The 4,704-nt window shown below is 42.0% G+C and overlaps 1 non-coding gene across 1 annotated transcript; it reads right to left on the reverse strand.

Annotated features, from left to right (window-relative positions):
- Nucleotides 1-1,280: 1,280 nt before the first annotated feature.
- On the reverse strand, nucleotides 1,281-1,419 carry LOC114812619. The gene has a single exon (XR_003760270.1). It is a non-coding gene; the product is annotated as a small nucleolar RNA SNORA7 (small nucleolar RNA).
- Between the last annotated feature and the right edge of the window lie 3,285 nt (nucleotides 1,420-4,704).

Consider the following 4,704-nt stretch of genomic DNA (forward strand, 5'->3'; position numbering starts at 1 on the left):
AGATTTTCTTTGGGAACACAGGAAGATTGATTTTGAATAGGGCTGCTTGGCTGGACCTTTCTGAAGGAAATGAACGTCAAAGAGAGTAGCCAATTCCACGTACCTTTTAGTGCTTGAAATTCCATGAGGGTTGTAATTTTTTTAAGATTCTTTCCATAAATGAAGAAGTTGCAGTGCTGATGTCCATAAAGCTTTTTTAAGGCTACAGATGGCTTCTCAATTAATGACGTGCAACACTGATGGACAAATGCAGTCTTTTCATATGTACCATGGAGCCTGAAAATCTTCTACCTAATTAGTAGGTTTTTCCATGGAAAAAAATGAACAGACATCCCTCAGAAGGTATTCTAAAATAATGTTCTTGTGCGAGCCAGCTTGTGGGCAGAGTCCTAAACTACACATTGAGTGGTGTAAGAAAGTCTAAGACTTTGACCCTGCCCAATAGTAGCTTACAGCCTATTGGCAAGGGGAATCAGGAGGAACAGTCAGTCAATGGAATTTATTGAGCGCTTACTGAGTGCAGAAAACTATATTATGCACCTGGGAGAGTATGATACAACAATAAACAGACATATTCCCTGCCCACAATGAGCAAAAAATAAACACAAAATGAAAATGGCAGAAGCACAAAAGCTCACCAATCAATCAACCAATCATATTTTTTTAGCATTTACAGTGTGCAGAGCACTCTACTTAGGACTTGGGAAAGTACAATACACAAGAAGCTTATAGACTAGATGGTGAGATGGGCATTTAAGTCAATTACAGACAGATATGCATATAACTACTGTGGGGTTATGAATGACAAAGTGCTTAAAGGGTCAGAGCCAAGTTTATTGGGCGTGCAGAAGGTAGGCCTTAGCCAGGGAAATGAAGGCTTAGTTGGGGAAGGCCTCTTGTAAGAGATGTGATTTTTAGGAGGGCTCTGAAGATAGGGAGAGAAGTGATCTGTCATATATGAAGGGGGAGGCAGTCCCAAGCCAGGGGGAGGATGTGAGGAAGGGATTAATGCTGAGAAAGATGAGATTGAGGTACAGTGAGATGCTTGGTATTGTCTTATCTTATGCCGTCAAGTCGTTGCCGACCCATAGCGACACCATGGTCACATCTCTCCCAGAGCTCCCTGCTCTCCTTCTGCAATCATTCTGGTAGTGTGTCCATAGAGTTTTCTTGGTAAAAATAGGGAAGGATTTTACCATTGCCTCCTTCCGTGCAGTAAACTTGAGTCTCCGCCCTCGACTCTCTCCCATGTTGCTGCTGCCAAGCACAGTTGAGTTTTGCCTTGTAGCAGATTGCCTTCCACTTGCTAGCCACTGCCCCAAGCTAGGAATGGAATGGGTATGCCTCTGCTTGACTCTCCCTCCCCTAGTCGGAACTGGTAGCAAAATGGAAACTCTCCAGGTGCGACCCTGAGAGGGGTGCTTGGTATTATAGGAGCAAAATGTGTCAGTGGGGTTTTAGGAGGCGATCAATGAGGTAAGGTAGGAGAGAGAGGACTGATTGGAGAGACAGGAGGCAGGAAGTCAAGACAGAGCCTGATGTAGTTATCAGGGTGGCAAATACGTGCATGAACCAACACTAGTAGAAGTTTGGATGGAGAGGAGACAGTGGATTCTAGAAATGTTGTGAAGATAGAACCGATGATTAGAAATGCTTGTATATATGGAGCCATTGGAAAGGTTTTACTAGGAGAGTGATAGAGACTACTTACCACTTTCATTCCTACTCTCTTCTGTGTTGCTTGGATTTGCATCCTTTATTCACCCCCTCCCTTGACTCCACAGTACTTATGTATATATCTGTAATTTATTTATATTACTGTTCATCTCCCCCTCTAGAGTGTAGGTTCACTGTGAGCAGGGAGTATATCTATTAACTCTGTTTATAATGTACTCTCCCAAGCTCTTAATACAGTCCTATGCACACAGTAAGTGTTTAAAAAACACATTTGATTGATTGAGTGATTGGATGACCAGCTAAACATTTGTAGGCTAGTTTGAGGAGTTAAGAAGCCTGAGGCAGGGTGACCAGTAAGGAGACTGTTGAAATAATCCCTCTGGAGATTGAAGGGCATCAAGGCCACCAGCAATCTCCAACAGGTGCATTTGGCAGGATGTAGTCATAGCTGGACTTCAGAAAGCATGGCCTACTGGAAAGAGCACGGGGCTGTGCTCAGAACAGTGCCCTGCACACATTAAGCATTCAATAAATACCACTCACTGATTGACTCAACATCAGGAAACTTGGGTTCAAATACCACCACTACCAGAAGCAGCATGGCTTAGTGGCAAGAGCACAGGTTTGGGAGTCAGAAGATGTGAGTTCTAATCCCACCTCCGTCACTTGTCTGCTATGGGACCTTGAGCAAGCCACTTAACTTCTCTGTGCCTTATTTACCTCATATGGAAAATGGGGATTAAAATTGTAAGCCCCATGTGGGACATCCTGATTACCTTGTATCTTGTACTTGGAACAGTGCTTGACATATAGAAAGGGTTTAGCAAATACCATAATTATTATTTATCATTATTATTTATTTATTTATTTATTTATTGGCCTAATTTCTGACCCTGGCCAAATCACTTAGCCTCTGTGACACTCAGTTTCTTCATCAGTAAAATGGGGATAAAAGTGATTGTCATCCCCATATTGACAGGGATTGTGTCTGATCACATAACCTCATACCTACCCTAGATCTTAGCATCTAGTAAACACTTACTAAATGCCATAATGATTATTATTATTGTGTTTTAGAATGGTGCTGGCTCCATTGACAGTGGTAATCATTAAGCAGGCATACATTGAGCAGAAGAGTCAAAAACACCCTATTCTTGCACGCCAACTCTAGTGAAAGGGGCAGCCCAGCCCCTTCTCAAAATGGCAGCCAGCTCAGCCAGCCTTTTTTCCGCTCCAGGAAAAACACAGACTAACTACACACAGATTATCCGTTTATTCTCGGGCTGCTCTTTTCCTTGCAAATATTCCACATTGGCACCTTGTGTCTTCCCCAGTCTTTTTTTTAATGGCATTTTTTAAGTGTTTATTATGTGCTAGGCACCGTATTAAGCACTGAGGTAGATACGAGCTAATAATTATTATTATGGCATTTGTTAAGCACTTACTATGTGCCAAGCACTGTTCTAAGCACTGATCAGGCTGGACACAGTCCATATTCCTCATGGGGTCACAGTATGAATCCCCATTTTTCAAATGAGGTAATTGAGGGACAGAGAGGTTAAGTGACTTGACGGAGGTCACACAACAGGAAAGTGGCAGAGCCGGATTTGGAGCCCAGGTCTTTCTAACTCTCGGGCCTGTGTTTTATCCATTAGGCCACGCTGCCTTCCTCAAGGGCTCTGTCCTGATGAGCCCCAGCCATTGGCATCTTGGGACTTCCCATTCAATCCTGAAAGATCACCAATAAATATCTTTCCCACCCCAAATCTCTCTACTGGGGAAACAGTACTGTGATGTATGGATTGGAGTGGGGAGAGACAGGAGGCAGGAAGTGAGCAAGGAGGCTGATGCAGTAATCATGGCAGGACAGGATAAGTGTTTGGATTAATGTGGCAGCAGTTTGGATGGAAAGGAAAGAGCAGATTTTAATGATGTTACGAGGGTGACAGATTGGATATGCGGTGCTCAATCAAGCTTCCCGACATTCTTAGTTCCTCTTTCAATTATGCTCCTCCCCATTCCCTGAACTATTCATTCAATCATATTCATTGAGTGCTTACTGTGTGCAGAGTGCTGTACTACAAGCTTGGGAGAATACAGTACAGCAATAAACAGACACATTCAGTTTCCACTACAATATGGATTCTGGACAAGCCTCCAGGAACGCCATCAGAATGCTTTCTTGGGGTTAACCGGGGCTTTTCTGGGCGTTTGTGACCAGTTTTGGGGTCTCCACCAATCAGAGTGTTACTCATCAGAAGTTCATTTCCTCCTTTTCTGAGACAAAGGACAAGCTGTTTTCTCTAAATGCACAAACACACAGACACACACACACACACACACACACACACACACACAGAGTCACTTACACTCACTAACACACAGTTTCTAGATACTAGAGGTGACAGCAAACTTTAGAAGGAGTTTACTATCTAGAGGTGGAATTAATATTCTACTGGGAGTTTATACTAATGAAAAATTATCAGGATTTGGCAATAGTTTAATATGGGGCAAGTGAGAGAGAAAATCGAATGATTCAGTGGTTTATTTGCATGAACTATTTTTATAAGAATTAATATTGACTGTGATAAAACATGAACTATATCTTAATTTGGATTTATGAACTCCTCAGGAACTCTCCCACCATGAACAATTATTTATTGGAGTCATCTGGGATCAACTCTTCCCTACCTCTGTTCTCCAAATTACCTTCCTAGATTTCTTGGCAATAAAAAAAAAAAGTGCGAGAAGAAAAAGGGACTTTAAGCCAGGATGCTTTTTTTTTTAATGGCCATGGGCTGTTAAATGGTAATACATCCTTTTCCTCTAATCTCTATGCATTGAACATGTCCAAAATACAAATTGTTATTGCTCCTATTATTACACAAGTTCATATTGTTTCCACCGGTGCATGAATTCTGTGTGTGAGCATATCCTGCTCCTATTAGCCTGTTTTTGAGTATTACTCAAAAGAGCCCTGAAGGGAGATTATGATCCTGAACCTTAATCTTTTTTTTGGATTATTTT

Source organism: Ornithorhynchus anatinus, chromosome 5 (genome assembly GCF_004115215.2).
Source record: "Ornithorhynchus anatinus isolate Pmale09 chromosome 5, mOrnAna1.pri.v4, whole genome shotgun sequence".
Classification (NCBI taxonomy): Eukaryota; Metazoa; Chordata; class Mammalia; order Monotremata; family Ornithorhynchidae; genus Ornithorhynchus; species Ornithorhynchus anatinus.